The sequence below is a fragment of the Pseudorca crassidens genome, chromosome 13 (assembly GCF_039906515.1).
Source record: "Pseudorca crassidens isolate mPseCra1 chromosome 13, mPseCra1.hap1, whole genome shotgun sequence".
NCBI lineage: Eukaryota > Metazoa > Chordata > Mammalia > Artiodactyla > Delphinidae > Pseudorca > Pseudorca crassidens.
In genome coordinates, this window is record NC_090308.1 from 1,619,823 (window position 1) to 1,630,522 (window position 10,700).

The window sequence follows — 10,700 nt, forward strand, 5'->3', positions numbered from 1 at the left end:
TTTTCAGGAAGGTAGGATTTTCAGGGAAGCTGCCTGCGGAGAGCAGCATCTTCAGTTCGTGAAGCAGTTTTATCCTGAATTCTTCAAAACTGCTTCTGAGGGCCTGGAGGTGGAAAGAAGGCATGGGGGAGGTGGGGAGCGTCTTCCCCAGTAGCCCACGTGGGGCTCTGGCCCGCCACAGCCCCACCCTGGGGCTAATGCACAGTTGGTAGGAACTGTTGAAGGAAAACGGTAAGAAAACAAGCTAAAATGGTGGTAGGTCTTGTACTAGACAGTAGACATTCATGCAACGAACAGCTAGTTTCAGGACGCACTTCAGGGATTCACACTTTAAAACGATTAACATTTTAGAACAAAGAAGTCCACCTGTTTGACCTGGGCAGAGGTTTCCAGAAGTGAAGGAGAGTGGCTGCTTTCTGTCACTCTCTTTCTTTCTGTCTCAAAAGTGCAACCATTTCAAGGGGCCCAGAGCAGACTTGGAGTCTATCTGGATAGAATTCCCACGTGGGCTTCACAGAACCCGCTTACTAACAGAGATGAAAGGGTCTTCCTGAGCGTTCTATAAAACTGCTCTGATATTTGGAGGAAAGCGTCAAACCCACCCATGGTGGAGGTTTTGGATAGAAGATAGTACACAGGGTATTTTCTTTAATGGTCTAAATCTCAACCGTGTGGCACAAGAGGCGATGGGAACCCAGTATTTGCCAGGGCCGCTGAGCAGGCGAGGGTCCTGGGAGAGCATCCAGAGCCAGGCTTCTGGCCCCGCCTCGGTCCCAGCAGTGTCCACAGTCTGTGTCCCTTGCCGGCCACCCCAGAGACATGGCCGTGAAGCTCCCTTTACGGAGTGTGTCCTGCTCTGTTTGACATTATCTCTTGCGTCTGTTGGAGTTTTTCTCAATTCGGGGGCTTTGAATGCCGTATTTGGAAACTGCAGACTTCCTTCATCCTCAGCAGGGCCCCCGTCCTTGTGTCACAGGAGAGGACCCTCAGGCTGTGTCTCTGGCCAAGATCATGTGAGATCAGTGCTGAAGGGGACGCAGTGGGTTCGGGCCCCTGGGGATTTCTGACAGTGTTTATCTTTCTCAGAAGCCAGGCTCCAAAGCACAACCAGACAGGAATGCGTCCCCGCCCAGAAGATGCCGGGCCTGTCTGTGCAACCGGCAGACTAACGGAGCAAACTAACCATAAAACCCAAGCAGACTCCACGCAAAATGCAACCGCGGCATCTGCGGACAGAGAGCCCTCAGTGATGAGATGTCAAATCAGTCATCAGTCAGTGTCCCTCCCTCCCTCTCTCTCTCTCTCTCTCTCTGTCGCCTTCTCTTTGATCCTCTCTCTATCTGTCTGTCTCTCTCCATCTGTCTTGGTCTCTCCCCAGCCTTGCAGACACACACACACACACGCACACGCACACACACACACACACACAACACACGCACACGCACACACACACACACACACAACACGCACACACACACACACCTGTCTGCCCAAGGCCTGAAGCTGCTTCCTCTCCGGTGCTCTTGCATTTACTCTCTGGCAGGTTTACAGTAAATAAATATGACTGTAGGTGCCGTGTCTTCCCATCTGCCTGGGGCCCAGGTGCCTTTGCTTCCCCACAAATTCAGCAGAAGGACACAGCCCAGGGTTCAGCCCCGCTGGGCCACAGTTAGCTATTCTGAGGCCCCAGGCGTCTCCGTAACCTCCCTGGGTTTGCTTCCTCTTATAGAGTGAGGTTGTTTATGCCTCAGGGTTTGCCGGGAGGAGTACATGAAAGGTGTTGAAAACGGGCCCGGTTCTGCCCGCTGACCGCCACGTCGGGCTCCTCACAGGAGCCCAGGCAGGGGACCCCGCAGGCCGCAGAGCCGAGGGACTGGACAGGCCAGGAGGCCACGGGCGCAGAGGAGGCTGTGGGCAGGGAAAGAGCACACAGAGGGTCAGTCAGCGAGGGTCTCTGACCCACCCCGAGCATCACCCCCGCTCCGCCAGGCAGGCGGCATCTTCCATGGCAAGAACCACGGGGGAGGGCTCTTTGGGGAAGTACTTTAAAGCACAGAGTTAAAGTCGAGATCATCGGTGATAAGGAGGCAGAGTCAGTCCCCAACCCAGTCCTGAAATTACGAAACAGAGTCTGAGGGGCTATAAATTCAGGGAAGAAAAATACTTAAGGGAGGCAGAAGGTCCAGGGCAGAATGTGCAGAAGAAAAGATTAACTGAGACATTCCATTCACCTGCCTGAGTATTTTATATTTCTCACATATGTTTCTTCTGAACAGATACGGTCGTAACTGCTCAGCGTGAAGGGAGAATAAAGCAGGAAGCTCCCCTGCGCAGAAGACAGCTGTGACATGGGGGAGGGGAGATTATTAGGTGATGGGTGACCCTTCACGTGCGTTTGAAGACAGATGAGCTATTTCCTCATCCCTAAAGCCTTTAAAAAAAAGAGACAATTTACTGTTTGACTTTGGGGATCATTAGAAAGCATTTGTAACTTCCAGCATGATTGAAATACAAACATTTTAGCAAAAAAGTAAATATATAAAAGGAGAAGCTAGTTCTTTCTAAGTATCAACGTCAAGCTAAGGTAGAAATTAAATATATAAGAATTGCTAATTCATAAGAATGAGAGAAAAAGGATAATTATGTCAGAGAAGATACCCCAATTATTGTATCAAATCATACTGTAAAATTTGAGGAAACAATCTTTATCTTTTATGACCGACTGAATGCACTTGTCCCCCAAATTTGTATGTTGAAGCCCGAGCCCCCAGTGGGATGGCATTTAGAGGCGGGGCCTTGGGGGACAGTTAGGGCAAGATGAGGTCCTGAGGGCAGGGCCCCCAGCGGGATTGGGAAGAGGTCACGTGGGCACACGTGGCTGTACTTACAGGCCAAAAATAACACCAACCCCGCTGGCACCACCATCTCTAAATTCCCGTGAATTAAACCACCCAGTCCATGGTGTTCTGTCACAGCTGCCCCCTTTGTACGCACAGAAGAGAACGTGGGAAGAGCCGAGAGAGCACTTAGGACCGGAGGAAAGAGAAACTTACTTCCTGCATCTTCTTCTTATGACCAGGAGGGTAGCTGGGCGACTAACCCGAGGCTGTCTTCATCCATCTGGTCAGACACATTCACTGAGCACCCACTGTCTCAGGAGCCGTGCCGCCTGCTGTGGGGTGACAGGAAAACACGGGGCACCCGCGCTGGGGAAGCTTTGTGTCTCGCTGGAGGAAATAAGCAAACAGCAAGGGCGACCAAGCAGCCCCTGAAGAGGCCAGTGCCCATGCAGTGGGGCCCGAAGAAGCAGAGTTTGGACTCCGTGTGGACAGCACAGTTAGAGGTTTAACTGGGAGAAGGCGGTGCTGCGCTGGGCTGGGCTGGGCTGGGGGGCTGAGGAGGGAAGAGGAGGGGGACGGGGGAGCGGAGGGCTGAGCAGGTGCCTGGAGCTGGGGTGGGAGGGACGCTGAGTGGTCCTGGTGGGGTGGACCCAGGGGGTCCAGGTCCCAGCCCATATGCGAGAGGGGGTGGGCCACCATCAGTAAGCAGCGTCATTAGCGCCCGCAGAGTTGGGGCGGGTGGGGGATGGGAGAGCTTCCGGGGGAAAGGGGGTGCAGGTGTGATGGAGGCCAGGGGGCAGGGGAAGCTGGCAGGGTTACTGCAGGTAACCTGATGAGATGGGTGAGGCGCACTTGGGGGTCCTCACCTGGTCCTGAGCTGGAAGCAGGGACAGAAGGTGGGGCAGCTGTCCGTCGCAGGGCGGTCCTGCCCGGCTGCGGGTGCCGATCGTCACAGCTGTTCCTGCGCAGCTTCCTCGTAGACGGCCTGTGCAGACTGCGAGCCGGCTTCCTGTGGGTCTGACTCACGGGATGTTTAGTGAAGACGAGGGGAGGACTGGCTTCCTGGGCAGGTGGCCGAGGCTGAGGCTCCAGCCCCGTGTTCACAGGAGGTCTGGCCGCTGGTCGGTGTGTGCTCGGTCTCTCGGAAGCCAGGAGAACCTGCTAGACTTGTGTTTGGAGAGGCCTGTGACCCAGCTGTGCTGAGATGGGTCTGAGGAGAGACAGGAGGTCCGGCCCCGGCCAGGGACCCAGGCAGGGGCGTGGCGGGGACCGGCGCCACGGTGAGAGGTGCCGCGGAGGGATGCACACGCGGCAAGACACGCAGCTCGTGGCCATTCTGTGGTCAGGGAGCCCGCGGTCTCTTGCAGAAGCCACCGAGGCAACGGTGGCATAGAATCCACGGACAGCTCAGGAGTCCTCCCAGCGTCGTTCATTTGCCCCAGTGAGGAATGAGAATTCTCACTGAAACAAGAACATATTCTTATCTCTGAGAGGAACATCCCTGTAGAAACAAGAATTTCTAATCAGAATCTTTTTCCATCTTTAAAATTTGACTCTCTTTTTAGTTTGTTATTCCCTTTTATTTTTTATTCCTTTTTATTTCCCTTTTTATGTTTCCTTCAGCCATGGTCTCCTACCCAAGGATAAAATCCACAGCAAATCCACACTTAACAAATCATTAACCCTATTGCACTTTCACTTCATTTTCCTTAATTATTTTCCTCCATCTCCGTGCCCTCGTCCCATCTGGGGACACATGCTGGATTTTCAAATTCGGTCTCTGTGACACACTTCACCTCCTGGGTGACAGGCGACGGTGGCAGCATCTCCGGTTGGTGACAGTAGTGGTGTCAGTCCCTACTAACATGGCAGCATCCCCATCGCCAGTCTTGTCGCGGCTGCACATCCCGGGTTGGCATCCTTGCTGACAGAGGAGGAGGAGGAGAACGCACACCTGGAGCCTGGAGGACCAGAGGCCAGTGCAGGGGGCTCACGTGGACCACAGCGCGTCCACACGCGTGCACAGCGGAAGCCCCTTCCGCTCCGGTCCCCCCAACCAAGGGAGCCCCTAGGCTGTCTGTAATGAGTAAAGTCACTTCTAATCCCTAGTGATGCAGGGCAGTGCACAGCGAAGGGGCTTATTAAAGTACTAAGTACTCAGGCTGATCCCCAGAGGCTAAGGGAGGATTTCCACCCCAGCCTGAATAGGTCTGGTACCCACCAGAGCCCGGGCACTCCTGCTGTGTAACTTTGCAAAACACTTCTGGCAGCAGCTCTCTGAGTCACGTCTGGAGGACAGCCGGTCCTCAGCGAAACAGCGTATTGTCCCCGTCATCTAATCAGCATCTGTATGACCCAGATGGTCCTGGAAGAGACCACAGCCTTCCCCATCCTTCACAACACCCGACGTTCCTGTTGCTTTTACACTGCTTTCCTGGGTCTCCGAGATCAAGTCTTTAAGTAGCTCAGCACGACAGTAACTTCCTTCAGGGAAGGTTTGTGTCTGATGCACAAACGAGTCACTGAAAAACAGTCAAAACACAGAGTCTTCCTCTGGGACGTTTACAAGGATGGCATCAGAGCACGCCAACAGCGGAACGCCTCCCTGTGGCGACCACGTACGTCCGTGTGCTGACAACTTCTGGACTCAGTTCACTAAGGGTGCAAAGCAAACACATCTGTGTTTGGGGCGATCAGCCTTCATGATTTGCTCGACGCTGTAAACCAACACTTGTTTTGTCCGACCCTGGCAGGGATCCTGAGACTGGCAGAGGGATTTCACCTCACTCCAAGTTGCAAAATTCAGGTGATGATCATAATAGTCCCTGGAGTCGAATTTCATTTCTATTTATTTATTTGCTGTCAAGTATCTTTTTATTTTGCCACAGTTCAAACTGTTGGAAACACTGGAATTGGTAGGATCTGGAGTTGAGCGGATCCACAGAGTTTGCTTGTATTTAAGCCTGTTAGGAGCTCTTGTACGTTCCGTTCCCCCGAAAAAGATCACATGCACAGCTAGGAAAGGCGACAAAAACACATTAAAGAAACTTCCTGTGTGTACACCTCCGTCACACATCTTCAGGAGGCTGTAGAAATCCAAACCGGCCACTTGATTGGCTGGGGAAACTGGGACGATATTAGAAGCCCGTTTAATACGAAGATTGTACTTTTACATATAATTAAGGAAGAAGAGTTTATCATAGAATTCTTAGGAGCCATTGGCTGAGATGGTGTCGACTGTCTGGGTTAGGAGACATGTTAACTCAGATTGATCGCGTAGCTGGCCGTGGCTGAGGTGCGGTATCTGCTGTTTACCGTTAAAAAGTGTCTGTGATTAATTGTTAATGTTCACACACTGCTTCCCCAGGGTTTCCCTTTGACCGTCAGGACACCTCTGTGAGGTCGACAAGGTGGGCTCTGACACCGACACCACCTTTGAAAGCTGAAGGCTCTAAAGCAAACGGGTGAGTGGAGAGCCAGGTCACCCCCGGCCGTCCTGTCCGAGGTCAGGCCCGTGGCTGCCCACTAGACACCTGCCAGGCCCATCAGGCTCACTGGTAGCCTCCACCGGGCACCACACTGGACTCGGAGAGAATGGAAGGTTCTCGGGTCACATCCGGCGGCTGGGGCACAGGGCCCAGGCCTTCATGTGCTGCTCAGGGGCTCCCCACGCTGGCCAGGCCCGAACGGACCTGCCCACTCCTCTGAGGGCGGGCGTTAGGTTGGACCGCAGCGGTGCCCCGGGGAGCACCTTTCTGTCTTCTGTCCACGGGAGCAGAAGGGCTCCCCGCAGACAGGGCCACAGCTTTTGCAGGAGCTTCTGCAATGATTGCAGGAGTTTCTGTGGCTTCTGTAACCTTTCCCTCAAACTCGGTGGCTTCAAGCAGCACAGATTGACTGTCTTGAGGTCCTGGAGGTTTGGGTCCTGAATAGATCTCACGGGGCTCAATCCAGGGGTCAGCAGGGCTGGCTCCTTCCAGAGAGTCCAGGGCAGAGTCAGTCCCTTTCCAGCTTCCGGAGGGGCCCGCGTTCCCCAGCTCAAGGCCGCTCCAGCGTCCACAAAGCCAACACCTTCAGGCTGAGTCCTCTCACACCACCGTCCCTGGTTTCCTCTCTCTCTGCCCCCTTGTCCACTTGTAAGGACACCTGTGATTACATAGGGCCCATCTCGAGGATCCAGAATCATCTCCCATCTCAGGTCTGCAGACCAGCGCACTTCGTTCCCCCTTTGCCCTGAGAGGTGACATATTCGCAGGCTCCGGGCACGAGGACGTGGGACGTGGACATCTTTGGGGCCGTTCTTCTGCCGACAGCAGAGGTTAGATTTCACTCCCCCAGCAGAGCGTGTGACTCCCTATTTTCTCACTCCTTGCCAAGAGTTTGTGTCACTGGACTCTGTGATATTCCCCATCTGGTGGCTATGAAATGGTGCTTGGTTACGGTTTTAATTCTTGTCTCTCTGTTTACAAGTGAGCTTGAACATCTTTTCGTATTTTTATTTGCCTTCCACCTTCCTTTTGTGAATTACCTGTACATATCCTTTTGTCCCGTTTTCCTAATTTTTTTTCACTGATATGTAGGAGTCTTTATAATTTAGAGACTAATTCTTGGTCACCGATAAGACACAGGTGTTGCGAATATCACTTCCCAGCCGAGGGTGGTCTTTAACTTTGCTCGTAGATTTTTTTTGCGGAACACAAGGTTTTACGTCAGTGTAGACAAGTGTGTGAATCTTTTCACTTATGGTTTGTGGATTTTTAAAAATCTTATTCATAGAATTCTTCTTTTGTACGATATTGCAAAGATCTTTTTATATTTATTAAAAGTTTAAAATTTTTGCCTTACCACATAGGTCTCTAGTCCACTGGTGTGTGTGTGTGTAAAGTTCTCCTAGTTTTGCATGTCCATCTTCCATGATGACTTCACCCCATCATGGACAAACCCAGTCTTCTCCCCCCCATCCTCAGCTCTGCTCCCTGAATGCCCTCGCAGCACGCATGGGAGTATCTTTCTGGAGGGGTATCTGTTCTGTTCCCTGTTCATCCTTCCAACCTCCCAGGACCACAGCTAAACTCTACAGCTGTTAATAGTGCTGACTTGGCTGATATCCCAACTTTTCTTCTTCAAAGTTGTCTCGGTCATTTGGGCTCTTCATTCTTGCATGTGACTCACAGGGTCACCTTGTCAAGTTCTGTGCGAATCCTCTTTGGAATTTCCATGGAATTGCATTTAAGTGTGTAGATTAACTGGGGGGTACTGCCATCTTTATGACAGAGTCTTACTGTCACTTACCGTTTTTGTCTACTTTATGTATCTCAGTAAATTTTAAAATTTCCTCCTTAAGGTTTTGCCCATTTTTGTTACATTTATCACTACGTACCTTTTTTAATATTATAAATGAAATTGGAATTTTAATTTATGTTTTATAATTATTGAATGCTACGTGTGCTTGTGTGTGTGTGTACGTGTATCTGTCTTTTATTCCGCAACCTTCTTGAACTCTCTTATTAGTTTTAAGAGTTTTCCTGTGGCTTTTCTGGGATCTGCCCTGGATTGTATACAGCCAAAACCAGCCGCGTTTGTTTGGGCCCAATAAATACCACTCTGCTTTCCTACCCAGGTTCTGAAGCGGCTAAACAATAAGTCAAAATCCAAGCAGCCGGAAGTAGTAGCACCAGCTCTACGTGAGAAAAAGCTGTTAGAGAATATATAACATCTACAGACAAGTGGGCTTCCCAATAACGAACCCCGAATCAGCAGATGTGCCCCCTGGTTATCAGACCGCCGGCCCTTCCCTGGGATTAGGGCCTAACCACTTAGCTGACCACATGTCTTTGGAAGGTGAGGGGCCCACATTCCCTGGGACAGATGGCTTCCCAGGGGCCGGGGAAGGTGACAGCCAGGCCTCATGCAAAATAAAACTTCGGAGCCCTGTTCAATTCAACTTGTCAGGATGTTTATTTGCCATTTACCGTCATTCCATGTACGGAAAAATTAAAAAGTTATCTTGCTAGCATGAATGTGGCCGCTCGTGTTTATATCGTACAACCGGTTTCTAAGGTAAACACAAGAATGCTAACTGTGCGGGCCCTTACTGCAGTTACACAATCTATACTTCGCAGTTCACCCTGCTGTGTGCACAGCTCCCAGCCCCTCCCGGGCGCACTGGTGAGTGAGGACAGACCCAAGGGAAAGGCATCCGTGGGCGCCCACACTCCCCTCCTTCCCTGGCATCATTTTCAGTATTAACTGAAAGTTAATACTGAAAGTTCTTAGGACACGTGGCCTTTGTTCCACAAAAGTACAGGTTGGAGAGGAAAGCGTGGGCTCTCGGGCCATCAGTGCCCAGGTACGGGGTCGTTACCTTGAACCCCCACCATTGAAGGCCCCCAAGTCCTGTGCTCACAGGCATTGTGGCTGCATTGTGGCCAACCAGACCCCGAGGACCATAGCAGACACCTTCAGGCTCCACGTCCCCGGGATGCAACACAGGCCAAGACAAGATGGTTAACAAAGGAGCGTTTGTCAATGGAGTCACCTCTGCCTGGAGGGAAGGGTTTGGGGAGGAGAAAGGTGCGAGAGAGAGAAGGGTTTCTCCCTAACAAACAGCGACTGTAAATCTAACCCTGCCTTTTCGATTTGCTTTTCTAGTATCACTCTGCCCGCTGGGACCTCCAGGCCATGTAAACAGCACCCAGAAAGCAATAGAAAGAAGGCTAGTGAGCATTCTTTTACCATTTTAAAGAAAGTTCTTCTAATAGCTCACAATGTTTTTGTGATTTTTGGTAAATACGTTATTTATTTTTAGGTTAAGGAAAACTTCTCTTCTGATTTGAATACACAAATATTATTGAAAAATGGTGTGAAATTTAATATTTTTTAGATTATCATGTTTTTTTCTCCTGTCATCTCTTAATAAAACGAGTTGCATTAATAAAATGTTAACCCAATCGTGCATGCGTGGAATGAACAATATTGGCTGTGAAGATTTTGTTTGCACTCTTGTAAATCATTTTATTGTGGAAAGTTTTAAACATATACAAAAGGAGAGAGAATAGGACTTCCAGATGCCCACAGTATGGTTTCAACACATGTCTTTTCATCTGTACCCCACCTGCGTTCCCACCACCACTCAGACTTCTGCCAAGTCCAGACGTGAAATTATTACATGCGTTTTTTTTTTTTTTAGTGCCTTGCTGGAATCAGTTTGCTGATACTCTGTTCAGGGTTCTGTCTTGTGTTCATAAATGAGATTGGCCTATAAAATCCTTTTCTTGCGCTCTGCCTGTCTGGCTGTCACACCGATGCTCTTCCAGCCCCCGGGATGCTCTGTGAAGGATTCCATCTTGTTGGACGTCAGGAAGCAGTGTATGAAAGGCAGGAATCCCTTGTTCACTGAAGGGCTGGTACACCTGATCTGTATCATCATCTGGGTACTGTACGGGGGGTGGATTTTTCAGAGCCGGTTCACTGTCTTTATGCTTGTAAGTCTTGTCATGTTTTCTATCGCCTTCTGAGTCAGCTTGCAAATGTATACTTTACTAGGAGATTTTCCATTTCATCTAAGTAATTAGATTTACTAACATAGATCTGTTCATGATTTTTCCCTTAAGATTTTTAAATGTAATTATCGTGTACGGGGCTACACTAGCTTCATTTGCGTTGTTGTTTATTTCTGCTGACCCTGGTTTCTGTCCCTGTTCAGTCCTACCAGAGGCGTAGCGATATTATTCATTTTGTCAAAAAGAAATTGTTTTTCTCTTTTAAAATGTTTCTGTCTGTTTGGACGTTGCCAGAGGTGGATCAATATAAACCAGATTTCCAAAGAACCCGTTTAATTGGTTCTGGTGCCCTGGACTC

At 50.2% G+C, this 10,700-nt stretch overlaps 2 long non-coding RNA genes across 3 annotated transcripts; one reads left to right on the forward strand and one right to left on the reverse strand.

The window, feature by feature from the left end:
- Positions 1 to 630: 630 nt before the first annotated feature.
- Positions 631 to 4,005, reverse strand: LOC137204335 (uncharacterized). Its single transcript, XR_010933545.1, has 3 exons — positions 3,707 to 4,005; positions 3,054 to 3,172; positions 631 to 1,908 (listed from the first exon to the last, which is right to left on the reverse strand). It is a non-coding gene; the product is annotated as an uncharacterized lncRNA (long non-coding RNA).
- LOC137204336 (uncharacterized) lies at positions 3,626 to 8,430 on the forward strand. Of its 2 annotated transcripts, XR_010933547.1 has the most exons (3): positions 3,626 to 5,646; positions 6,208 to 6,304; positions 7,001 to 8,430. It is a non-coding gene; the product is annotated as an uncharacterized lncRNA (long non-coding RNA). The 2 variants fall into 2 exon arrangements; XR_010933546.1 differs by having other exon boundaries at positions 6,208 to 8,430.
- Positions 8,431 to 10,700: the final 2,270 nt, after the last annotated feature.